Genomic DNA, 27046 nt, shown 5'->3' on the forward strand with positions numbered 1-27046 from the left:
ACTACACGCTTTTAGCTGCATCTTACAAGTTTATGTACTTTAATTTTATATATACTTTTTGCAGTATCATAATTATTTTGTACAGTTAACGTTTATTTAGATTTATCCTTGTAGTTACCATTTTTGTTGCTCTTCATTCTTTATTGTTGTTTCGTGTTTCTGCCGGGGATTATATTTCTTGTTTTTTTTTTCTTTTTGAGACAGAGTCTCGCTCTGTTGCCCAGGCTGAAGTGCAGTGGCACGATCTCGGCTCACTCCAACCTCCATCTCCCGTGTTTGAGCGATTTTCTTGCCTCAGCCTTCTGAGTAGCTGGGACTACAGGCATATGCCACCACATCCGGCTAATTGTTGTATTTTTAGTAGAGACTGGGTTTCACCATGTTGGCCAGGCTGGTCTCAAGCTCCTGACCTCAAGTGATCTGCCTGCTTCAGCCTCCAAAGTGCTGGGATTACAGATGTGAGCCACTGCACCCAGCCTATATTTCTTTTCCCTGAAGAACTTTCTACGGTATTTCTTTGAGTTCATATCTGTGGATAATGAATTGTCATTTTTGTTTGCCTGAAAATTTTCTATTTTGCCTTTAGTTTTTGTTTTGTTTTGTTTTGTTTTTTAAGATGGAGTCTCGCTCTGTCGCCGGTCTGGAGTGCAGTGATGTGATCTCGGCTCACTGCAACCACCGCCTCCTGGGTTCAAGCAATTCTCCTGCCTCAGCCGCCCGAGTAGCTGGGACTACAAGCACGTGCCACCACGCCCAGCTAATTTTTGTATTTTTAGTAGAGAAGGTGTTTCACCATGTTGGCCAGGATGGTCTCAATCTCTTGACCTGGTGATCTGCCCTCGTCAGCCTCCCAAAGTGCTGGGATTACAGGCGTGAGCCACCATGCCTGGCCTTTTTTTTTTTTTTTTTTTTAAATGTGATGTTTCACCATGTTTCCCAGGCTGGGGTCAAACTCATTGGCTCAAGCAGCTGCCTGCCTCAGCCTCCCAAACTGCTGGGATTACAGGTGTGAGCCACTGTGCCTAACTTGCCTTCAGTTTTGAAGGATGATTTTGCTGGGTATAGAATTCTGGGATCGTGGTCATTTCCTTGCACCATTTTGTAGCAGCGAATTCATTGTTTTTTTAGCTCGCTTCCTTTTTCTTGACAAGTCAGCTTTTGGTGTTATTGTTGTCCCATTTGAAGTAATACTTCTTTTTATTTTCCCTTCTGGTTGCTTTTTATTTTTATTTTTTGGAGAGGATACGACTTTTACTGAGTTTATCCACCAGAGTGGAAATAATGTTTGTGCAAAACCAAATGTTTGTTACTATAACTCTCCATCACAATTAAAATCCAAACAGTTTTTTGAAAACAGTCAACTCAATCAAAACCCACTACTTCAGAATCAATAGCTTCTTTGAAGCCACAGTAACAAATATGGTTAAGACTTGAATGTAGAAATTTGTTGGTTGGAAAGCTAATTAAACTTCCAACTTGCTCAAGTAGAATTACAGAAAGGCAGAATTGTGTTTTTGACAGAGATATAGTTCACTGGAATCAGCCACACTGGACAGCTGGTAGAGTGTTTAGGGTCCTGAGATAATAAGGAATCCAGGCAGCCTTTAGACAGTCTGCTGTTGTCCTTTCTTCCCAATTAGAGATTTGTGGATGTGTGGAATGACACTTTTACCAGCAATTGTAGACTTGAAGAGAGAGCCCAATTCTTTATCTCCACGAATGGCAAGTTGCAAGTAATGAGGGGTAGTATGCTTTACTGTGAAGTCTTTTGATGCATTTCTTGCCAGTTCAAGTACCTCTGTGGTGAGGTACTCCAGGATGGCTGTGCTATTCACAGCGGCAGTCGCGCCCACACGTCCAGGACTGATTGTCCTAGATTTCAGGTGTCAGTGAATACGGCCCACCAGGAACTGCAAATTGGCTCTCTGTGAGTGGGAAGCTGCCTTTGTTGGCCTTTCTGGAGTCCTTCCCAGCCTTACTGCCAGCCATTTTCAATTCTGCTGAAGCTCAAACAGGCAAGGCAGAGAAAGGACTAATCAGACACACAGCAAGATCTCACCAGCTACTCATTCCTCACACCAGGATTTGAAGCTGCCTCTGGTGGCTTGTAACATTTTCTTTGCTTCAGGCATTAGCAAAACTTGGTATTTGTTGTATTGGTGGCCTGGTTCCTAATCAATTTTGGAAGTTTTGGCTCTTCTCTCTATAAATATTCCTATTTTCCACTCATCTTCACTCAGAGGGCCTCCATTTTTGTGTATATTAGGCATTTTTTTTTTTTTTTGAGATGGAGTTTCGCTATTGTTGCCCAAGTTGGAGTGCAATGGTGTGATACACATTAGGCTTTTATCATGTCCTATGTGTCTCTTGTGCTCCTTTCCGTATTTTCTAGACCTTTTCTGTGTATGTGTCTAGGGGTGTGTGTGTGTGCGTGTGTGTGTGCGTGTGTGTGTGTGTGTGTGTGTGTGTGTGTGTATATATTTAGTTTTTAGAGACTGGGTCTCTGTTGCCCAGGGTGGTCTTGAACTCTTGGGCACAAGCAGTCTTCCTGCCTTGGCCTCCTAAACTGTTGGGACTACAGGCGTGAGCCACCGTGTCTGGCCTGTGTGGGGGGGGGGGACGTGTGTGTGTGTGTGTGTGTGTGTGTATTTTTGGGACAGGGTCTTGCTCTGTTGCCCAGGCTGTAGTGTAGTGGTGCAGTCTCAGCTCACTGCAGCATCTGCCTTCTGGGCTCAAGCGATCCTCCCACCTCAGCTCCTGAGTAGCAGGGACTACAGGTGCGTGCCACCACACCTGGCTAATTTCTGTATTTTCAGTGGAGGTGGGGTTTTGCCATGTTGCACAGACTGGTCTCAAACTCCTGGACTTAAGTGATCCACTTGCCTCAGTCTCCGAAAGTGTTGGGATTACAGGCATGAGCTAGCATGTGTGTATATATGTGTGTGTATATATATATCTACTTACATACATATATATATATAAATATATATATGTATATAAAAATATTTAAGAGACAGGTGGCTGGGTGCAGTGGCTTACGCCTGTAATCCCAGCACTTTGGGAGGCCAAGGTGGGTGAATCACTTGAAGTCAGGAGTTCGAGACCAGCCTGGCCAACATGGTGAAACCCTGTCTCTACTAAAAATACAAAAAATAGCCGGGCATGGTGGCACATGCCTGTAATCCCAGCTACTTGGGAGGCTGAGGCAGGAGACTCGCTTGAACCTGGGAGACGGAGGTTGCAGTGAGCCAAGATCACGCCGTTGCACTCCAGCCTGGGTGGCAAGAGCGAAACTGCGTCTCGGGGGAAAAAAAAAAGACAGGCACCCTGTTGTTGCCGAGGCTGCAGTGCAGTGGCGCGCGTGATCACTGTTCACTGCAGCCTCAAACTCCAGGGCTCAAGCAATCCTTCTGCCTCAGCCTTCTGAGTAGCTGGGACTATAGGTATGTGCCACTGTGCCCAGCTAATTTTTAAATTTTTTGTAGAGGCAGGGTCTTGCTATTTTGCCCAAGCTGTTCTTAAACTCCTGACCTCAAATGAGCCTCCTACCTTGACATGTCAAAGCACTGGGATTACAGGTGTGAGCTATTGTGCCCAAAATCTAAAGTCCAGATTTTTTTTACTGACCCATCTTCCACCTCACTCATCCCCTCTTCATTTGTGTCCAATCTGCTGTTTAGCCCATAGATTGAGTTCTTAATTTCAGTTATAATTTTCAGTTCTAGAGTCTGCTTAATTCCTTTTACTATTCTAGTTCTCTAGTGAAATTTTTTCCTTTTGTCAAGTATATTTTTGAATAGTTGACATTTGCATCTGATAACTCTATTATATGGGTCACCTCCGGATCCATTTCTGTTTTTCTTTTTTCTCTAGGTTCATTTGTTGATACGCCCGTTTTTGTTTTTTTAATTGAGTCAGACATTATGTATGAAAAACTGTAGAAAGCGCTGGGTGATGCTGTCTTCCTTCAGAAAGTTTCCCTCTGTCATCTGACACATGCCCAGAGTAGGGACAGATCATCTCAGCTCAGTCAGGGCCTGGGTGACCAGAGGCTGGGATTCAGTCAGTAAGCGTCAGTTGAAGCTACCTTCCCCCAACCTCCTGCTCCTGGTGTAACCATCCGGGGGTTCCATCTGAAACCCTGGAGTGTTTCCCAGGGCCCCTCTTTCTTGGCGTGTCCTGGAGCCCAAGTTTTGTCTCCTTAACGCCATGAGACTACTGAAAGCCCAGCTTCTTGGCCAGGTTTGCAGAGTGTTGGGCTCATTTCCTGTGTCTCCCTTTTCTCTGGGATCTTGGCCCCTTGAGTCCTGGCTGACTGTCAGGCCTGTACTTCTTTTTGTCTCCCCAGACCCTTGGGGCTTTCTAGAGCTCTGTAGCCTCTACTTTCTGCTGAGTTTTCTTCCCAGTTTATCAGTGTACTGCCCCCAAATCCTTCCAAATTGTCAAATGCACTGACAGAAAGAGTGGGGGCTCTGAATAGTGGACTCATCTCAGTGGGCCTCTCTTTGGTTTGGAATGTTGGTCCCTTCATTTGTGGCTGCCTTGGCATCTCTTTGATGCCTGCAGACTTTCAAGTCATACTCACCTTTTCTAGTTTTTGGTGGGTTGCCGGGCTACAGCCCACCCCACGTATCACTGAAACTGGAGCTGAAGCGGGCGTGCTCTCTCTGTCTGCAGCATATGCGGAGTCTGGAGACATTGGTTATCATTACTTGATAGGGAGCATACAGAACCCACTCACCTCGCTTAGGCTACCTTGTCCAGTTTCTTTTTTTTTTTTTCCAGTCTGCTTCTCATGACATTGTCCAGTTTCTAATCAGAATCCCCCATTTGCCCCTGCCCAGTCACTTAACCACTTAAAGACAGTAGAGCAAGTGGCCCGCCCAGCGGGAGACACAGCCCTTGGCCTCCAATTCCCGTCTTGGCCACTGTGTGGGCTGTTCCACCCTGCTCTAGTCTCTACTCTTCCCCAAGCCCTGTGTCAGACCGAAGGAGGGTTTGTGATGACATATCTGGCAGTGGCAAAGAAGGAGGCTAGGGAGGTAGGAGAGGTTGTGTGCGTGGTGTTTAGTCTTACTTTGGAGATGGGGTCTTGCTATGTTGCCCAGGCTGATCTCCAACTCCAGGGCTCAAGCAATCCTTCTGCCTTGGCTTCCTGAGTAGCTACCACTACAGGCATGAACCAGTGTGCCCAGCTACCTAATGTTTATTCTATGACTTGATCCCATGTATGTTTTCTTTTTGAGTGCTGCTTTTTTTTTTTTTTTTGAGATGGAGTCTTGCTCTGTCACCCAGGCTGGAGTGCAGTGGCGTGATCTCAGCTCACTGCAAGCTCCGCCTCCTGGGTTCACACCATTCTTCTGCCTCAGCCTCCCCAGTAGCTGGGACTACAGGTGCCCGCCACTATATCCAGCTAATTTTTGTTTTGTATTTTTAGTAGAGACAGGGTTTCACCATGTTAGCCAGGATGGTCGCGATCTCCTGACCTCGTGATCCGCCGCATGCCTTGGCCTCCCAAAGTGCTGGGATTACAGGCGTGAGCCACCATGCCTGGCTTTTTTTTTTTCTTGTCGCCCAGGCTGGAGTGCAATGGTGCGATCTCAGCTCACTGCAACCTCCATGTCCCAGGTTCAGGCGATTCTCTTGCCTCAGCCTCCTGAGTAGCTGGGACCATAGGCGCGCATCACCGTGCCTGGCTGATTTTTGTATTTTTAGTAGAGACGGGGTTTCACCATGTTGGTCAGGCTAGTCTCGAACTTCTGACCTCAGGTGATCTGCCCGCCTCAGCCTCCCACAGTGCTGGGATTACAGGCATGAGCCATCATGCCTGACCGACAGACCGAGTGCTTTTTTTTTTTTTTTTTTTTAAGACAAATATTGCCTTTGGGCTTCTCTCTAATTTCATTTTAAAGTTTCAGTTGCATTTTCAAATGGAGATTTTATTTTAAACTGGAGTGCAGTGATTTTTACAGTCTTTTTGAAAGCAACAAATGAGATTTTTAGAAGACCTCTTGCTTGAAGAACTCTTTTGTGTGAAACCTAGAAGAGAGACTGTTCACCTTTCATTGCAGGTGAGGTCCCAAATTTTGCCAGTCTCTCTCCCAATCTGCCAATCCCTGAGGCAGGGAGTACAAAACTCAGAAGACTCTAAGGAATGAGGTCTTCAAATCAAATCCAAACTTAGTGAAAAAGAAGTCTACCTGTGTCAGGGGTGTTCCCTGTCAAAGTGATGGGTGAGCTTCAGCTGGTTGCAGTGGAAGGTGTGCTGGATGGATTGAGGAGGCGAGAGGGTGCAAGACAGCCTATTTAGGAGGCAGTTCCTGCAATGTGGGCATGAAGTGTTACAGCCCAAACTAGGATGCTAGAATCCGAGGGCAGAGGGCAGTAGAAAGAACAACCTGGCGGAATTGTGTAGGACTAGAGGATGACAGCCGAGTGGCAGGTGCCAGGGTCAAGCTTGCGGGGAGACGGGGGACGGGGGTGGGGGAGAGTAAAGAGGAGACACTGGTGTTTGGCGGTGTTGAGAGATATTTGTGGTTGTCACAGCTAGGGCAGGGATGCTCCTAAACATTCTGCAGTGGAGCCCCCTTAACAAAGAATTATCTAGCCCCAAATGTTGGAAGTGTCCAGGTTTAGGTATAAAGAATCAGAAGCTTTTCTCAAGTATTGCTATTAGGTTGGTGCAAAAGTACTTGCGGATTTTGCTTTACTTTTAGTGGCAAAAACCGCAATTATTTTTGCTTCAACCTAATATGATGCAAAGTTGGCTACAACTGTAATTTGTTGAGTGCTACAAACAAGGTACTTGCTAAGCTTAACTTTAGTGAACAAATTAGGAAGAATTGGAATAAGGTAAAACTAGCTAAATGACTCTTCCCTGAGAATAAATACTAATGACTGCCCCTTCAGATGGTGCCCCCTCATCTGCTTTACTGACTGTTTCTTAGTAGTAGTTGGCAAAACACCTCTTAAAATACCATGCTTGTTTTCATCGTCTTTGGTGTATGAAATAGTTGAATATATCCTTTCAGAATAATATTTGGCCATTTACATCTCTCTTTTGCACACACTGAATTTGCCATCTTGTCTTCCTGTTTCTACACCTTTAATTGTCAGCAAGGAGACAGAGTCCTTCCTCCTATTTTGTTGAGCCCTGTGTGAATATTACCGTTCTAGGCTCCTGCCAGTCAGTGGTAGAGACAGACAGGGTCTCTGCCTGCAGAAGACTTTCACAATATACCCATGCTCAAAGCAGGTGCAGGTTGCGAGACACATCCAGATAGAATGAAGTGGTTCAGAAGAAATCCATGATCTCGACTGAGTGGGGTGGGCTGCCAGGCACACTGTGGTCCAGAAAGGTGAGGCTTTCGAGGGGATTGGCTTAGAGCTGAGGGATGAAGGCTAAGAGGAACCAGGTATGAGAGCTTTCTTGGCAGTGGGGCTACTTGAGCAAAGGCCAGAGCAAGGGAGAGCTTAGCATTTAGCTGAGTCAAAGCTGGGGTCTGTGGCCGTGGTTACTTGGCCTGGAGGGAAGGGAAGAGAGAACATGGTAAGGCTGGCTAGGTAGGTTGGGATGGGATCAGACAGAGGTGAAGACTTGTTTGTTTTTGTTTTAAGTACCTTAGGGCTTCAGTACTTTGTGTGCATCGTGGCCTCAGGGGAGGGAATGATGTGATTTAGCTGCATTGTTATTTATTTATGTATTTATTTATTTAAGATGGAGTCTCACAGTGTTGCCCAAGCTGTAGTGCACTGGCATGATCTCGGCTCACTGCAACCTCCGCCTCACAGGTTCAAGCGATTCTCCTGCCTCAGCCTCCCAAGTAGCTGGGATTACAGGCGCCCGCCACCGTGCCCGGTTAATCTTTAGTAGAGACGGGAGTTTCACCATGTTGCCCAGGCTGGTCTTGAACTCCTGACCTCAGGTGATCCTCCCTCCTCGGCCTCCCAAGTTTTTAAAAGATCATGCTATGTGGATAATGAGCTGGGGATGGAGGGAAGAATGGACCTAGGGTGGAAACCACTGGTTAGAGTAGAGCCACTTCGAATGCATGGGTTTGGGCTATAAAGTTAGTGCTGTGAGCAAAAATTAAAAACTCTTGCCGGGTGCGGTGGCTCACGCCTGTAATGGGAGGCCGAGATGGGCAGATCACGAGGTCAGGAGTTCGAGACCAGCCTGGCCAACATGGTGAAACCCTGTCTCTACTAAAAATACAAAAATTAGCTGGGCATGGTGGTGCGCACCTGTAATCCCAGCTACTCGGGAGTCTGAGGCAAGAGAATCGCTTGAACCTGGGAGGCGGAGGTTGCAATGAGCTGTGATCGCACCACTGCACTCCAGCCTGGGGGACAGAGCGAGACTCTGTCTCAAAAAAAAAAAAACCCCTTAACATCACCCATCACATAAAGCACAGAACAATGTGTACTTTTTAATTATCATATACATAAATGCATACTGTTTTAATGCAGTATACATAATGTTTATATAGTGTATACATGAATGTATTCAGGTATTTTGAGTGTCTCTATGTGCCATGCACCGTTCTAGGTGCTGAATATTCCATAGGTAAAAAGGGTTATTTAGCCCACATTTTTTTCGTTGTATGAAGAGAAATGGAAAAAACCAAACTTACATAGTTCGGTTTGAGCAAGTTAAATGCATGGATGATGTAATGTGGGAGCACTTTCCACTTTTCGTTGATGTTTGTGTAGGCAGAACTAGGGAGGTGCTTTTCCTTGGGAGTTTCAGCTGCCCACTGTACTCCTCCACTCTTGGCCACCATGCCTCGCAGGTGCCTTACCTGACTGCCATGCTGTGTACTTTCATTTGGGCAGGCTTTGGGCTCCTTAAATTCAATATTGGCTCAAACCATCTTTCCCCCGCATCCATACCCCTTCCTGTGAATGGTAGTTTTCTACATAGTCAGGTGGCTATGTCTCTTCTTTTCTTTTGAGATGGAGTCTCATCCTGTTGCCCAGGCTGGAGTACAAGGGCACAATCTCAGCCCACTGCAATCTCTGCCTCCCGGGTTCAAGCGATTCTCCTCCCTCAGCGTCCCAAGTAGCTGGGACTACAGGCACATGCCACCACGCCCTGCTAATTTTTGTATTTTTGTAGAGACGGGGTTTCACCATGTTGGCCAAGGCTGGTCTTGAACTCCTGACCTCTGATGATCTGCCCTTCTTGGCCTCCCAAAGTGCTGGGATTACAGGCGTGAGCCACTGCTCCCGGCCCTATCTCTTTTCTGCGCTAACCTTATCCTTCTCGTCTCCAGGACCTGTGGGATGGACCTTTCCATCTCTTGGAGGTTACCCCTGAGGCCCACTGACTCTAGACCCTGAACCCTTTGTCTTCACTGGGTTGACTCCCATGGCCCCTGTTCTGGAGCCTCTCTGCAGTATCTTATCCCTTTTTGCAGCAAGATCTTTCTTTCTTTTTTTTTTTTTTTTTTTTTTTGAGACAGGGTCTCACTTTATCACCCAGGTGGAGTGCAGTGGTGTGATCAGGCTCAAGCAATGCTCCTACCTCAACCTTGTAAGAAGCTGGGACTACAGGTGTGCACCACTATGGTTGGCTAATGTTTTTTCTGTGTGTGTATACACACATATATATACACATACACATATACTATATATATACATATACATATATATGCACATACATACACACACACACACACACACACACATAGATGTAATTATTATTATTTTTTAGAGCAGGGGGTCTTGCTATGTTGTCTAGGCTGGTCTCGAACTCTTGAGCTCAAGTGATTCGCCCACCTCAGCCTCCCAGAGTGCTGGGATTACAGGCGTGAGCCACCACGCCGGGCCAAGATCTTTCTAAAACGCATGTACAGCTGCCTTTCCTTTGCTCAGAACACTTGAGCTCTCCGTTCCTCCTCGGGCTGAAGACTCCTGTGTCATCACATCCTGGCCCAGCCCCTCCCTGCTCTCCCAGTTGTGGGTAGTTCCTCACTTGCAGACTCCTTTTTTTTGTACAACTTTGTAAATAAGCCATTGTCTGAGATTAGGCCTTTCTTATCTTCTACTTGCCAACTTCATTCTAGCTACAACCAAGTAATTTGGTGCAGCTCTTTCAGCGATCCGGTTTTGCCCTGTGTATACTGATCCTCAAAAATGCCCATATTCTGATGCAGTGGTTTGACTTCAGCTAAGTTTTTTTTTTTTAGTAGATACAGGAGTCTTTATGTTACCCAGGCTGGTCTCCAATCCTGGTCTCAAGCAATCCTCCTGCCTCAGCCTCCCAAAGTGTTGAGATTACAGGCATCAGCCACTACACCCGGCCTTTTTTTTTAGTTTTTTAAAAAATTTGTTTTTAGAGATGGGTCTCACTCTGTTTCCTAGGCTGGAGCGCAGTGACACAATCACAGCTCACTGTATCCTCAGCCTCCCTAACTCAGGCAGTCCTCCCACTTCAGCCTGTTGAGCAGCTGGGACCACGTGCATGTACCTCCACACCTGGCTAATTTTTTGTTTTATTTTTGTAAAGATGAGGTCTCCCTATGTGCCCCAGGCTGGTCTTGAACTCCTGGGCTCAAGTGATCCTCCTACTTGGCCTCCCAGAGTGCTGGGATTACATAATGATGTTGGCCCTAACAACTTGTATGGTTAGATTTTTAAATTCAGGCGTTTATAAGAGTTAAAGTCTAAGTGTGTGTAGGTCCCACTGCGCTGGGGCTCAACATCTCTCACTTGCTCTCCAGCCATGCCTCATCTCACCTCTGCTTTTTTTTTTTTTTTTTTTTTTTTGAGATGGAGTCTTGCTCTGTCGCCCAGGCTGGAGTGCAGTGGCACAATCTGGCTCACTGCAACCTCTGCCTCCTGGGTTCAAGCAGTTCTCTGCCTCAGTCTCCCAAGTAGCTAGGATTACAGGTGCCGCCACCATGCCCGGCTAATTTTTGCATTTTTAGTAGAGATGGGGTTTCACCATCTTGGCCAGTCTGGTCTTGAACTCCTGACCTTGTGATCTGCCCGCCTTGGCCTCCCAAAGTGCTGGGATTACAGGCATGAGCCACCGCGCCCGGCCTCCCCTCTGCTTTTTGTATCCCTTCGAGGCTCACAATTCCCAGAGCTCTCCTTCTTGGTGATAGAAAGTGGGGCCACTGCCTGAGGTGTGATTGCAGACCTCTCCTTTGACTCTCTCTGCAGTTGTTCCTGGGAGACCTTCAACCTCATGGTTTTAGTGTCCATGGTGTTCCCTGCTCAAATCACTTCTTCCATGGAAGTTGCAAAGAGGTGATTTTTCCAGCTCTCCGTCCGTGTACAGTGATGAACAGATATTCCTGTGTGAAGAAGAGTGTTCTCCTTTGTTCACTTTCCAGCTCTCTCAGTCACTGAGGACACTGCATATTAGAGTCAGGCATCATCATTACTCCTTGGATGCTCATATTGTCCCTTTCAGATTGGCTCCTGTGTCTTTTTGCCAAGACCCCATTAGTTCTTGAGTGCTTCATTGCTTTCTGGCACAGAAATTTGTCCCAGGCCTACTTTGTACTTTTCCTGCCTCAGATCTGAAATCATTCCTCTCAGGAGCCCTGGTTCCCTTTAGTGGGAAGTGGCATTTGGAAATCAGCATTTGGGGCTGGGTGTGGCCACTGTCACGGGGGTAGCATCTGGTTTTTTTTTTTTTTGGGACGGAGTCTTGCTCTGTCGCCCAGGCTGGGGTGCAATGGCGCCATCTCAGCTCACTGCAAGCTCCGCCTCCCGGGTTCAAGCGATTCTCCTGCCTCACTCTCCCAAGTAGCTGGGATTACAGGCCCACACCACCATGCTTGGCTAATTTTTTTTTGTATTTTTAGTATTGATGGGGTTTCACCATGTTGGCCAGACTGGTCTTGAACTCCTGACCTCAGAACTCCACCTGTCTTGGCCTCCCAAAGTGCTGGGATTGCAGGCATGAGCCCCTGTGCCTGGCTGAAGGTAGCATCTTTTATGTCCTTTCATTGGACAGAGCTAGAAAGAAATGTTCATTAAAAAACCTCCAATTCCATACTGATTCTTTAAAATAAAAGTTTTTTCCCCTTATTTTATATTTACACAGCTTAAACTGATGATTTTGATTTCTAATAATATTAACATTGTTTTCGTTATCTGTGATATTCATAAAATGGGTTCAGCATTTTAATACATTGTTCTTACAAACAACCCTTTGAGTGAAGTTTAGGATTCCTTAGCAATTCTTTTGGCTTTAGAAATAAATACATCTTAAGAATATATAGTTAGAATAATGGGTTTAAAACAATTTGTTGTAACATAACCAAAGTAATTACCAATTTGATAAACAGGTTCATTTGTTCCTATTTATTCTTAATTCAGAGTTTGCATTTTATAAACTTTTTAAGTAGCTGGGACTACAGGCATGCGCCACCACGCCCCAGCTTTTTAAGTGTTGGCATTATAGGCGTGGCTCACTGTGCCCAGCCAAGTTTATTCTTTTTCAAACCAGGTGTGGTGGCACACACCTGTAGTCCAAGCTACTTGAGAGGCTGAGGTGGGAGGATCGCTTGAGACCAGGAGTTGGAGGCCAGCCTGGTTAACATAGCAAGACCCTGTCTCTCAAAAACACATTTTTAAAAAAAGTTTATTATTTTTCAGCCAGGTGCAGTGGCTCACGCTTGTAATCCCACACTTTGGGAGGCTGAGGCAGGTGCATCACTTGAGCCCAGGTGTTCAAGAGCAGCCTGGGCAACATGGCGAAACCCCGTCTCTACAAAAAATAAAAAAAATTAGCCAGGGTTGGTGGTGCACATCTGTAGTCCCAGCTACTTAGGAGGCTGAGGCATGAGAATCGCTTGGGCCTGAGAGATGGAGGTTGCAGTGATCCAAGATCATACCACTGCACTCCAGCCTGGGTGATAGAGCAAAACCTTGTGTAAAAAAAAAAAAAAGTTTATTATTTTTCAAATACACAAAACATTTACATGGTTCAAAAGACCAGACCTTTGTAAAAATGTAAACTCAGAAGTCTTGCACCTAGCCCTGTCGCACCCACCTCCGATAGGTGGGGTGAGGACGTGTCTGGTTTGCATGGAATAGTCCCGGTTTTTGCCTGTTATCCTGGAGCAATTAGTGATAGTGGCTTCTTTCACTCTCAGAAATGAAGCATAGCTAAGGCTTTGTTGGCGCCTGCTAATGCTAATTTAGAGATGTGGACAAAATGTTTCCACTTTGTGGATTTTTTTCCCCTGTAGCTAAAAGTAAGGGCTTGGCTGAATCCTGTAGACTTGGATTGAGGTTCTGTTGGCAGGGGAGGTCCGACCATGGAGTTCATACTCTTTTCACAGAGTCTCATTCCTATTCGGAGGAGGAAATTTCATTTTACTCTGAAAATTTGGGAGCTTGAAGCATATTGTACATTTCCAAGTTTTTCTGCTTTGCAGAGGGCTAATTATTCCTCCTGCCTATGTAGTTTTAAACCTTTGCCAGTACTAATATAAAAATTGATTTCAAGTAGTGACATGCTGAAGTTGTTGAATCATATAGAAAAGTTAAAGTTCTACTTGAGATGAATCAGTGTTTCTGAGCGATGGATCTCTTGAAATCTCTTTTTTTTGAGACAGTTTCACTCTTGTTGCCCAGGCTGGAATGTAGTGGCACGATCTTGGCTTACTGCAACCTCTGCCTACCAGGTTCAAGTGGCTCTCCTGCTTCAGCCTCCCGAGTAGCTGGGATTACAGGCATATGCCACCACGCCTGGCTAATTTTGTATTTTTAGTAGAGATGGGGTTTCTCCTTGTTGGTCAGCCTGGTCTTGAACTCCTGACCTCAGGTGATCCACCTCCCACGCCTGTAATCCCAGCCCGGCCTCCCAAAGTGCTGGGATTACAGGCGTGAGCCACCACGCCCGGCCGATCTCTTGAAATCTTAAGGTGCTGTGAAGAAGCTAGTGCAGTCTCTTCCACCTTAAAAATAATTTATGGGGAAAACATGAATGACAGCCGAGGTCATGGTATCCTATGTACCCTTAAAGAGATGTGGCGGGATGAGATGATTTCGAATAGCCTGAGTATTAATTTGAATAATGTGATGTGGTATTTCTTTTCATACAAATTAAAATCTAAAGAACTTCACTTGTGATTAAGTGTGAGATCCCATTGATGCAGAAAGGCTTAAAGAAATTCCAAGTAAAATTTTACTTAGCAGCCCTGTGGCTCAGCTCATTTTCCTCCACCATAGATGCTGAGGCGTTCACATTGGAGGGCGATCTCAGCAGACAGGCATTGTGCTCTTTGTGTTACCTGAAGGCACTTTACAAACAGGAATTCAGTGCATTGCCCTTCCTCTGTTTCTTTTTGTGATTAATGGAGACCTGCTGACTTAAATGAATAGTTTATTTATTTATTTATTTATTTATTTATTTATTTTTGAGGCAGGGTCTCACTCTGTCATCCAGTCTGGAGTGCAGTGGCATGGTCACAGCTCACCACAGCCTCCACCTCTCTGGGCTCAGGTGATCCTCCCACCTCAGCCTCCCCAGTAGCTGGAACCACAGGCATGTGTCACCACGCCTGGCTAATTTTTTTCTTTTTTTTTTTTGAGACAGTCTTGTTCTGTCGCCCAGGCTGGAGTGTAGTGGTGCGATCTCGGCTCACGGCAACCTCCGCCTCCCAGGTTCAAGCGATTCTCCTGCCTCAGCCTCCCGAGTAGCTGGGACTACAGGTGCGTGCCACCACACCTGGCTAATTTTTTGTATTTTTAGTAGAGACGGGGTTTCACCATGTTAGCCAGGATGGTCTGGATCTCCTGACCTTGTGATCCACCCACCTCTGCCTCCCAAAGTGCTAGGATTACAGGCGTGAGCCACCGCGCCTGGCCAGTCGCCTGGCTAATTTTTGTATTTTTTTGTAGAGACAGGGTTTTCCCATGTTTCCCAGGCTGTTCTTGAACTCCTGGGCTCAAGTGACCCCCCTGCCTAGGCCTCCCAAAGTGCTGGAATCACACATGTGAGCCACCACACTCGGCCAGTGAATAGTTTAGAAGCAGGCCATGTGCGTCCTTTCTGCCTGCCTCTGTAGGTAGATTCCACTCTGCCTCCCGTGCATGGATTCCCACATTGAGCGCGGGCTGGGTGGGTGGCAAGGAGAGCAGTAGGTTTGTGTGGAGCATGGGCTTGGAGCCAGCTGGACTCGCATGTCCCCTTTCCCTTGTTACCTTTGTCACGTTCCCTCATCACTGAGCCTTCTGTTTGCTCACAGTAAATTAGAGATAATAATCATTTGGGTATTTTTTAGCAAATTCGTATTGTCTACTGTGTGTAAGGTACCGTCCAGGGGCTGGGTATATGGATGTTTGGGAGATAGAATGAGATCATAGTGAATGTTTATTGCCTCTAAGCCTCTTTATAGGAATGAGCCCCCACTGAAGCCTCGTGACAGTGCTATAAAGCAGGACACTGTTATGACCCCATTTTCTAGATGAAGAAATTGGAAACTCACTCAGGATCCCATAGATATTACATGGTAGAGGCTGTATTTGAACCCAAGCAGTCTGACTCCAGAGTTCTTCAACTGCATGAAAAAGAGTGGGCACAACAGTATCCTTCAGACCCCTCTGCCCCCTTATAGTATTACTGGAGTGCACACACTTATGGTTCTTTAACGGAGGGACTTGTCTCTCAGTTAGATCCCCTTCCACCCCTTCGCACCTACTCCGCCTTTGAGCATCCGGGGCAGCTGCTTGGGCTTCCCCTGCCTGGGATGGGAGCCTAGTCTGAGCAAGGTGCCTGCCCATGTGGCCTGCTGCCTGGTGCTGTTCTGTCCCCAGCGTTGAGCGTAGCCTCTGGCACACAGTAGACACACACACAGTGATGCATCCTAGAATGATGAAATAATTTCCTAAACGGGATCTTTTAGCAGTTACCTACCTGTTCTTCAGTGGCTCATCTAATTCTGTTCCTAGCTCTTCCACGTGGTTAATCCAAGGCATTCAAAGTTTCAATTTTTTTCCCCTTCTTCATTGCTTTTTCCAGAAACTTTTTCACAGTGCAGAACAAGGGGATTTAAGTGTGCTATATGTTGGCTTCATAGCAAGTGTGTGACACTATTGTTTGGTTTCCCATCAATCAACTCTTGGCCCATCATAACATTAAAATTTGCTAACCTGCAATTTCGTTGGTATTTTGATGATAACTTGAAACAAATCACTGGAACAGTAGAGAAGCAAATAAAACCAATGGCTTTGAAACATAATAGAGTCGCGGTGGCAAGGCCACTCCCCTACCCCACTGCCTTTGGCATGTGGGAGCTGCCGATTAGCAAAGTGTGAGAGCAGGTGGCTCAGGAGCCAGTGGCGTCTTCTGGTCTGCCATCACTTAATCTGCTGGAGCCTTGTGTTACTTCTCCACATATATAAACTGGGTGGACTGGGCCCTGTAGTTTAAAGCTTTCTGGAAGAAGCCAGTCTCCGAAGGGTCTTTTTCCATAGGTAAAACCATGCAGAGTGGCTCAGGGCAAAGTCAGCTGCCCTGGGGAGCCATTTGCTGAGACCCTCAGCCTCTGCTTTACCCTGCCCCCGAAGGGGTCCTAGGAAGACAGTTGGAAAGCCCTAGGACTAGTGATTTGATCCCTTTCAGCTCTCTGATTCTTTAAATACTCTGTAGTTCCTACACAGTTCTCTCTCTCTTTTTTTTTTTTTTTTTTGACAGGGTCTTCCTGTGTCGCCCAGACTGGAGTGCAGTGAGATCAAGGCTCACTGCAGCCTCGACTTCCTGGGCTCGAGCAATCCTCCCGTCTCAGCCTCTCGAGTAGCTGGGACCATTGGTGTGCAGTGCACCACCATGCCCGGCTGAGTTTTGTATTTTTTGTAGACACAGGGTTTCGCCATGTTTCCCAGGCTGGTCTCAAACTCTTGGCCTCAAGTGATCCTTCTACCTTGGCCTCCCAAAGTGCTGGGATGACAGGTGCGAGCCACTGCACCTGGCCTGCACAGTTCTTTTGTTGCAAATTGTAGAGAAAGGTAAACTTTGATTCCAGTATTCACCTGCAGAAGAGCTGAGTGAATGTTTGGAGATGGCGAGGTGATGGAAGTTGGTGAGGGTCAAGGGAGAGGAACACTGGGAAGGAAATCCAGTGTTTCTGCTGAAGGGATATGCCCACGTCCTTTAGACATGGGACAGAAAGCAGGATTTTGGTGTCTTTGAATGGGGGATGTAAATCCTACCTTGAGTGTAACGAGGCTTTGTGACAAAGGCAAAAAGTCAGAAGGGAAATGGTGAGAATTTTCTTTATCACATCTGTTTCTGTGCTTATGGAGAGAATTGCTTGTTAATGTGGTGTGATTTTGAGGTTGTGTGTAAGAGCATGGCCTCGGGGTCTGGGCTGTCCCCTTAGCTCTCCGCTGCTCACTGTGAGACGTGCCTCACAGACTCATGGTGAAGATAGTTAATTCATGAAGCTCTAAGAAGAGAGCCTGGTATTTAATAAGCATTCAATAAATGTTAGTCATACTTCTGATAGTCATTATTGAATGGGCTAAAGAAGTTTGGTTTTGGCGAAGAATGCTTTTCCCTGTAATTCCCAAAGTTAATTGTGATCAATAGAAAACAAAACCAGAGAGGCCGGGCACGGTGGCTCGCGCTTCAGGCTCCCAGCACTTTGGGAGGCTGAGGTGGAAGGATCACTTGAGGCCAGGAGTTCGAGACCAGCCTGAGCAACATAGCAGGACCCTATTTTTACAAAAAATCAAAAAGTTATTTGGGCGTGGTGATGCGTGCTTGTAGTCCCAGCTACTCAGGAGGCTGAGGCGAGAGGATCGCCTGAACCTAGCGGGTTAAGGCTGCAGTGAGCTATGATCATACCACTGTACTCCAGCCTGGGTGACAGCAAGACTTGTCTCTAAAATGGAAAAAAAAGAAAAAATGAAAAAGAAGATGTAAACAATATGGAAACATATGGTGTCCACAGTAACAGTCTCTCCTTGCACTCAGTGTGTCCACAGTGGGTGTATTGTCTGAAGGGTGCATTCATGTGTGAGAAGAATGGATGAAATTCAAAATTACTCATATTCAAAATATGAGTAATGGGTAAAATAAGCCTGCTAAGTCAAAGCGCTTGTTACGCACTACCTGTGTGATCTGCACAGAAAAATTATTGTAAGGATTCTGACTGGGTCACAGTGTCCCTGGGAAGGTGGAGAACCAGGTTTGGAGGACACTGGTTAGCCAGGCCCTGCTAGCCGGGCCCCATTTCCCCGTAATGTCTGTGCTCCGAGGTTGTCACCAGCAGATGCAGGAGAGGCTGGGAGAGCAAGTTTCTGGTGCTTTCAGCCCCTCGTCTGGGCCACTTGCTTTTCCTCAAGAGTGGACCATTTCCCATCCATAGGAAGAGGCTCAGATGCTGGGTGGCCAGCATGCCTGACAAATGGCAACAGCATGACTAAAACCCTTGACAGCTGTGCCTCGAGATCTGAAGAGAGCAGTTTCGCATTTGCTTACATGGTGGTGGTAATGCTCCTTCCCTCTGGAATTGTCAGGAAAAAATGCCATGTGATTCTCTCCTCTCTGCTCTGACTTTCCTCTAGAAAGAAAAAAGAACACATATTGAATGAAAATCCAAATCAGATGTTTGGGTTTCCTTCCTTCGGTCAACTTTTCTGTTATATCACTGACCATGTTACTTCTATTCCTGTTCCTGATTATTCCATTTCAAGGAGAAAGGTTCATAAACAAGAAATATTGCCTTTTTGGTTGTGTGTAGTGGGGTGCTGAGCTGAGTGGTAGAAGGCCTATGCAGGAGGCAGTAGTGGGTGGGTAGAATAAAGGTTTTACATCGGAAAGAATCTACATTCCAAGGTTGTTTTCTTGTGCAAACCATAGAAATACTTGTTCCTGAAACAGTTTGATGATGAATTAGGAGACTGCTTAAAAGCACATTCCTGTAGATAGGGTCTGGGTGCTTTTCACAAACCCATGAATGCCTGGCACTTTCTTTTTTGTGTTCCCCAAACTATTTTTCCTGTAAATGGTTGTTATAAAAAGGCCCAGATGCTGCCAGGAAGTGACATTTTCTAGAGTGTACCTAGAAGTGTTCATTCCAGAACCTGTTCATTAAAAGACTTCCAGGCTGATCTGTCCCATGGTGCTGGCCTGAAAACATCAGCTGCTGCTCAGAGGGCTTCCCTGGGCTCGGGGAAGAGCTTCCCTGCCTCCCCACCTTAGAGTACTGGTTCTCCTGTGCTGTGACTCACTATGGGGATTGCTGTTACATTCATCTTTACGATTCTCTTAGAAGTTTACAGTGATACTGCATAAAGAGATACGGACACTTACCATAGTAAGTTACAGTCACTTTTTAAACTGTCAGTAATTTAGAGGGCAAGTGTCTAGATACAGTTATTCTGTCGTCATTAAACAATTTTACCATGCCTTTTTATTTAAAGGAACATGTTCTGGGCCGGGCACAGTGGCTCACACCTGTAATCCCAGCACTTTGGGAGGCTGAGGCAGGCGGATCGCTTGAGCTCAGGAATTTGAGACCAGCCTGGGCAACATGGCAAAACCCCGTCTCTACTAAAAACACAAAAATTAGCCAAGCATGGTGGTGCACACCTGTAGTTCCAGCTATTTGGGAGGCTGAGACAAGAGGATCACTTGAGCCTGGTAGGTTGAGGCTGCAGTGAGCCAAGATTGCACCACTGCACTCCAGCTTGGGCAACAGAGTGAGTCTCCGTCTCAAAAAAAAAGAAAGAAACAGGTTCTGGGTAGGCCTTTTGTTAGCTGCAGCTTTAGAATAAAATAATTTTCTTTTTCTTACAGGGGTCAGACACCATAGGATAAAATGTTAATACCGTGCTTCTGCTGACATCTCTCTGTTTACTGCTCAACACTGGCAGGCATTAGGGATTTCTTTTCATGTTAGGTAAGCCCCTGTGAAAAGAATCAAGGGAAAGGTAGCACTTGCTATCCACAAAGATACTGTTCTCGGACAGTTACTTTCATCTGAACAAACCCTCTCCTCGGCCCCTCCAGCAGCCTTTATCGTGGGGTCTTCTTCCCTTCTGGATGCTCCAGGGACCTCAGCCCTGTGTTTTGTGATTGTTTCAGACATGTCCATTGGGTGTCCTGCTGTCTCTCCTGCCAGAACTGTGCTCTCCTTCCCTTCCAAGTCAGCATTGCCCTCTGCCTCTCATCCAAGCTTCGCGCTTGGCCCCTCTGCTCCCCTGCTGCCACTCAGAGGCTCTGTCGGGGGTTTCTTTCCTGATCCCCCCGATACACACTCGCCTTTGATGTTCTCGTCTCAGAGCCAGGACCTCGGTGCCTGTGGTCCAGGCTGCGCTTCTGCACTCTCCCTTTGGAGTCCGCCCAGCACACTTGCCACAGCCACCAGCCTAACTTCAGCCATCGCTTTGGGAGGGTTTGTTCAGTGTCTGTCTAGGTGCAGGAACAGAATCTCGACTCGCTTAGCCCGGCTACCGACTCCGTGTTTTGGCTCCCTCCACCCGCCCCACAGATCTCCCTCCATCAGTGCCAGCCATGCCCTCTGCCCCTTCCACCCGCCCCGCAGATCTCCCTCCATCACTGCCAGCCATGCCCTCTGCCCCTTCCCATAGGCCTGGACTCCCTTCTCCTGAGATGTCCCGCAGACTCCTCTTCATTACCATGCGCCCCTCAAAGCCAAAGTCAAGCCTGCACGGTTTCTTCTCACTCCTCATAGGTGCTTTTTCTCCGCCAGTTCCTACTGGGATTCAGGGGCTTGGGGCTGATTTTACTATTTATTCCTTTTATGTTTACTCAAGCTTTTATTTTTTTAATTTTTATTTATTTATTTTGAGACGGAGTCTTTCTCCGTCATGCAGGCTGGAGTACAGTGGCCCGATCTGGGCTCACTGCAGCCTGCGTCTCCTGGGTTCAAGCAATTCTCCTGCCTCAGCCTCTCAGTATCTGGGACTATAAACATGTGCCACCATGCCCACCTAATGTTTTTTTTTTTTTTGAGATGGAGTCTCGCTCTGTCGCCCAGGCTGGAGTGCAGTAGCGTGATCTCGGCCCTCTGCCAGCTCCCCCTCCTGGTTTCATGCCATTCTCCTGCCTCAGCCTCCCAAGTAGCTGGGACTACAGGCACCCACCACCACACCCAGCTAATTTTATGTATTTTTAGTAGAGACAGGGTTTCACCATGTTGGCCAGGATGGTCTCGATCTCCTGACCTTGTGATCCACCCGCCTCGGCCTCCCAAAGTGCTGGGATTACAGGCATGAGCCACCGCGCCTGGCCTATGTTTTGTATTTTTACTAGAGACGGGGTTTCACCATGTTGGCCACGCTGGTCTCAAACTCCTGACCTCAGGTGATCTACCTGCCTTGAGCTCCCAAAGTGCTGGGTACAGGCATGAGCCACCGCGCCCGGGCTACTCCAGCTTTTAAAATGCTACTGGCTTTAAGAAAAACACAGATGAAATATTAGGATCAAGATAAGCCATGAGGGGGCAAAAGAAACCACCAAAAGATACCCTGGGAGGTGAGGCCAGCATGATTCTCTCCATTTAAGGTCATGGGTTTACTGTGTAAACAGGCCCTTCATTTTTACTAACTGCTGCAATGGCAGTCTGTTGTTTTCTGCCCAGTCACTCCTTGTTCCCTCTCGCCTACATACCTGTTACAAGTTTTGGGTCCTCTGCTTACCTATTTTCTGATCTTGGCCAAGATAGTTCACCTCTAAGATTGTTTTGCCATCTATAAAATCTGTAAAATAGAGATACTACTTATTACCCAATAAGTAGACTTGATGAGAACTAACATAAAGTATCTACCATGGTAGCCTGCACAAAGTAGACATTCATTTGATGTGAGGCATGTCTCTGCAAACCACTCAACACAGCCCCCAACACAGGGAAGATGGAGAGAACTCAGCTTCCCTGCGCACTTGGTTTTGGTCCTTACCATGGTATCTTCCCCTGAAGATAACATCTGCATTGGGCTGCGAGTCCCAAGCCACTTACTAGCTGAGTGACCTTTGTACCTCTCTAATCTGCCTGGGTCTGTATTCTAATTTGTAAAATAAGGTAATTATGAGTGCCTTACTGGGTTGCTGAGAGTAAAATGTGATAAAATATATGAAAGTATTTTGAAAATCATAAGGCATTAGACAAATATAGTTATTGCAGTTTACATCTTTTGAGTACCTAGCATATAGCACCTTAGAAATATTTTTTTGTTCAGGAAATTGCTTGAATTAATAGGGGTACTTGTTCTTAAGCTTATGTGTCTGTTTAGTAAGCTTAATAGAACCACAGAGAGGAAATTCTTAATAAAGGACCTTCGTTTACAGTTGTGTATCTGGATCTTTGGCTCATTTTGAGATGCCTTCTTGTTAAAGTAGAGGGTGAAACCATTCATAGAGCTCTCGTCAGACTGCTTTGCCAGACGCAGTACACAGCACATGAATGTTTCACGGGACCACCGTGCAGTAATGTGAGCTGTCAGTATTACTCAGTTAATTCCATATGCAGTGACCGTGTGAACATGGCTGCTTTGCTCGGTTCCTTGTTGTGGCTTGGGGTTTTAACAGTGATGGGCACAGCCTTTCAGCTGGGAAGCAGGGAGCCTAAGTAGACTCACGAAAGTGCAGTGAAGCGGTGGCTGTGCAGTGGCACAGTAGACAGAATCCAGCGTAGCACAGGAAAGGAGCTGGCCAGGTTGCCCTCGGGCCAGAAGAGCCTTCCCAGAGGAGGGGGAATGGTTGAACTGAGGGTTGTGAGGTCCCATTCAGCATCAAGGGGATCGTGGGGGTGGCAGCAGTGGGAAGAGAGGCTCGATTGGAGGAGGGAGCAGCCAGCAGCTGCGTAGGGTGGGGCAGCCACACTGGTCCTTAGAGGGGATGCTTCCCCAGGGAGCAGTGGGAGAAGGGTGGCTGACCAGGAAACAGGAAAGGCATGGAGGGCTGTGAGCTCACAGGAAGGTGGCTATCCAGGGCTGGAGTGCATTCTCTGAGAGCCTCATGGGAGGATGGAGATGGGCAGTGGAGTCTGGACGGGCAGAGGGAGCGCACTGCGGCAACAGAGCTGTGAGCTGGAGACAGGGCACTTGAGACGCTTCCTTGGTTGACAATAAACCCTTTCTTTTTATCATTTCTGCCAGTCAGTTATGTCGTTTTCTGGTAGGCAATGTCGTGCTTGTTAAGAAAACTGCATGAGACAGAATCAAAAGCTTTAACAAGTCCATTTATATTTATACATTCAGCCTTAGCTGTATGGTCTCGAACACTAGAGTGTTGTGTTTTCTTGACTCATCAGCAGAATATCAGGAATGTAAATGTAAATGTAGCCATAGATACTCTCAACACCTGTTTTTGTTTTTTTGTTTTTTTAAAGAGATGTGATCCCAGTATGTTGCCCAGGCTGATCTTGAACTCCTGGGCTCAAGCAATCCTCCTGCCTCGGTGTCCCAAGTAGCTGGGACTACAGATGTGCCACCACACCACAGGAAGAAATCCCTAATAAGGCGTCTTTCAGTTACAGCTTTATACGTAGACCTTTGATTCCTCTGAGATACCTGCTTATTAAATTAGCAAACTTCCCATCTTTGACCTGATATCTCTAAGACCACGTCACAGACTGAAAGGAAAGTGGCAGCCCAGTTTTCCTTGGTCTTGCGTATGCTGAGGCTTGAGTTTTCAGTTGTGGTCTCCCATGTCTGTTAAAACACTGGCCAGCGTTCTCAGTTGGCGTTCCTTGCATTCTTTCAGCATTGCACTGTGGTTCTAGACCCCGGTCTGACGCAGTGTCGGGCAGCCCTGCCGCGTGTTCGAGTGCTGCTCTTCGGTAGCACTTGGTCTAGCAGAATATACCGAGTCCTGTCTGCAGAACCTTGACAAGTCTTGGAAAGCGGTCTCAGAACGCTTACTCACACACATCTGGGACATTTCCAATTTAATAAATGTCACGGAAAAAGTTTGGCAGATTGTTTAATTACATGTAAAAGCTGCTTGTGGCTTTCCTTGCTAATATGAGCCTGAAAAATGCTAACTACAATTGTAATGAAATCAGGGAAAGCTTGCGCATACCCTAAGGTTTTTCTGGAGAATTGCTTACCTGTGAACTCTAAAGCCATTCCTGAGCGGTGCCAAGTGTGATATTGTAGCATAAGAAGAGATGTACATTTGGTCTGTGCCCTGGACCCTGGCACAGAGCTTCTCAAACTCCTGGACTCTCTGGAGTACTGAGAGTGTCCTTATGTGCTGATCAGGTGACTGGTGACTGGCTACCCCCTAGGTAGCCTCAAGGTAAGGACTGGTAACTGGAGGCTGGGCACGGTGGCTCACGCCTATAATCCCAGCACTCTGGGAGGCTGAGGCAGGCGGATCACTTGAGGTCAGGAGTTCAGGAGCAGCCTGGCCAACATGGTGAAACCCCATCTCTACTAAAAATACAAAAATTAGCCGGGCGTGGTGGTGTGCGCCTGTAATCCCAGCTACTCCGGAGGCTGAGGCAGGAGAATCACTTGAACCCAGGAGGCGGAGGTTGCGGTGAGCTGAGATCGCGCCACTGCACTCCAGCCTGGGAGACAGTGAGACTTCGTCTCAAAAAAAGAAAAGACAAAAAAAAAAAAAGAAAAAAGGACTGTTCACTGGAAAGACCTAGGCAGGATTAGAGGGTTAGGACTTTGAGCTCCATGCCCTAGCTTCTGTTTGAAGGTTGGGTTATCCAGTGGCCAGTGATGTTAATCAGTCATGCCTATGTAACAAAGCCTAAAACCCTAAAAGGATAGGATTCTGGGGGCTCTGGGTTCCTGAACATGTAGCAGTTTCTGGAGGGTAGTGCCCTCAGAGGGCATGGAAGCTCTGCACCCCTTGCCACATACTTTGCCCTGTGCATCTCTCCTCCTGCTGTTCACCTGGGTCCTTTGTGATGGCCTTTAAAAAAAAAAAATTAGAGATGGGATCTCACTATGTTGCCCAGGCTGGTCTCAAATTCCTGGCCTTAAGCAGCCCTCCCGTCTTAGCCTCCCAAAGTGTGGGATTACAGATGTGAGCCAACATGCTCAGCCTGTGATATCCTTTATAATACATGGGTAAATGTAAGTAAAGTGCTTCTCTGAGTTCTGTGAGCTGCTGCAGCAAATTTAATCGAACCTGAGAAGGGTATCATGGGAACCCTGATTCATAGCTGGTTGGTCAGAAGCACAGGTCACAACCTGGGACTTGTGCTTGGCACCTGCAAAGGACTGGGGGAGCGGTCTTGTGGGACTGAGCCTTACCCTGTGGGATTGATACACTCTCCAGCTGGACAGTGCAGAATTGCATGGAATTAGAGGCACACAGCTGCAGAACTGCATGGAATTAGAGGCACACAGCGGCAGAATTGCTTTACACCCCCGACATCTAGTGTCAGCAGTGGTGGTGTGTGTGGAAGTAGGGAAAACACTTTGATTTTTCCTATCCTCATTAGCCAGGGAGGTCAGCACCCCTTCATTTTACTAGAGAAGTGGGGATGTTAATCAAGTGCCCTGCCCTTCTCAAGTTCAAGGTGCCTGAGACACTGGCACCCCTCCTGTCACCTGCATATGTTTACTTCATGTTTTGATTGTCCCATCACTGCCAGCATCACCAGGCATGACCACCGTGTTCCAGAGCATGGTGGCAGTTTGTGAGTGACAGAGTGGGAGCCAGTGGCCTAGTGTCCCACAGGCAGAGCAGACTGTTTGTTTCTCTAAGGCAAGGATGTGGCAGTGCCACCAAATGGTGGTGTCAAATGATGCCCACATGGCTCACCAAAAGCTGAGTGACAGTTGCCACAGCAAAAAAAGGGGAGAAAACATAGGTTCAGAATTTCTTGGAAATGTTTGAAATGCATGTGATAGAACTCTAGGTGGGAAATTGGCTTGTTAGATACAGTAACTTAGCATGCAACTACAGTAAACAGTTTGACCTACCAACCCACCGACTCATCTGTTTATTTTACTTCTTTTTTTTGAGACAAGGTCTCACTCTGGCCAAGCTGGAGTGCAGTGGCATGATCACGGCTCCTGCAGCCTCGACCTCCTGGGCTTAAGCGATCCTCTCACCACAGCCTCCTAAGTAACTGGGACTGCAGAGGCACACCACCACGCCTGGCTATTTTTTGTAATTTTTGTAGAGATGGGTTTTCACCCTGCAGCCTAGGCTGGTCTCGAGCTCCTGAGGTCAAGCAGTCTGCCTGCCTCAGCTCCCAAAGTGTTGGGATTACAGACGTGAGCCCCTGAGGCTGGCCCCCATTTGTTTGTTCCAATAAAAATGTAGGACTGAATTTGACTCACTGTTGACTAATTTACATTCTAAAGTGGCCAGAAAACTTCTATTGGTAGTTTCCTTCATAGGAAAATTGGGAGGTTCTCACTCAAAATTGGCTTATATTTGGGCATATGTTAGGATACATGTAATGTTTAAGTAAAAGTAATACTTTGAATATCAAGCTAACTAGTGATAAGTTTATGGTTATTTATACTGTTAGGTAATAGGGTATTTTAATCTACCCCTTATTGCCATGGGGAGGTTTAAAAAAGCACAATTCAAAACGGAGAAATTGTGCTGACATTTGAACAAAATAAATGGATTATTTTTCAAGTAATATTTTGTTTTTAGAAATAGTAAGGCAGCCCTCATTTTGCATGGTGGTACTGTGGGACTAGAAAAATGGCCTTTCGGGGCAAACTGGTGCAAAGTGACCTTTTTCTTTTGGAGTAAAACATGCATGCACACACGCACGCTTACCTGCGAAGCAATCTTAATCGTCAGTGGAGAAATGGATTGCTTGTGATCTTTAATTTTTTTTTTTTGTTAAGGCACAAAAATCTCTTACTGTAAATTGTAAACGTATAGGGGAGTGACAAGCAGTAAAACATTGATTAAATACACTGTAATTTATAACATTAAAAACATTGATAGTTAAAGTACGTAACCCTTTGACGCAGCAGGTTCATTTCTAAGTGGATAGCTTAGAGCAATCTGGCGTCTCCTTTTAATAGTATTTTAAATTATAATTTTTTATCATAAAATGACATTCATAAAAAAACCCTACCTAAACACATAATTTTAGAAAAATCAATACAGTGCCTC

The 27046-nt window shown here is 46.4% G+C and overlaps 1 protein-coding gene, 1 non-coding gene and 1 pseudogene across 21 annotated transcripts in view; 2 read left to right on the top strand and 1 right to left on the bottom strand.

Annotated features, from left to right (window-relative positions):
• PPFIA1 (PTPRF interacting protein alpha 1) overlaps positions 1-27046 on the top strand; it is a 113792-nt gene that overhangs the window by 6589 nt on the left and 80157 nt on the right. The gene's annotated exons all lie outside the window — the stretch shown is intronic.
• LOC109028861 (histone H2A.Z-like) lies at positions 1605-1989 on the bottom strand (annotated as a pseudogene).
• On the top strand, positions 6665-6775 carry MIR548C (microRNA mir-548c). Its single transcript, NR_106479.2, has one exon. It is a non-coding gene; the product is annotated as a microRNA mir-548c (primary transcript).

The sequence above is a fragment of the Gorilla gorilla genome, chromosome 9, assembly GCF_029281585.2.
Source record: "Gorilla gorilla gorilla isolate KB3781 chromosome 9, NHGRI_mGorGor1-v2.1_pri, whole genome shotgun sequence".
NCBI lineage: Eukaryota > Metazoa > Chordata > Mammalia > Primates > Hominidae > Gorilla > Gorilla gorilla.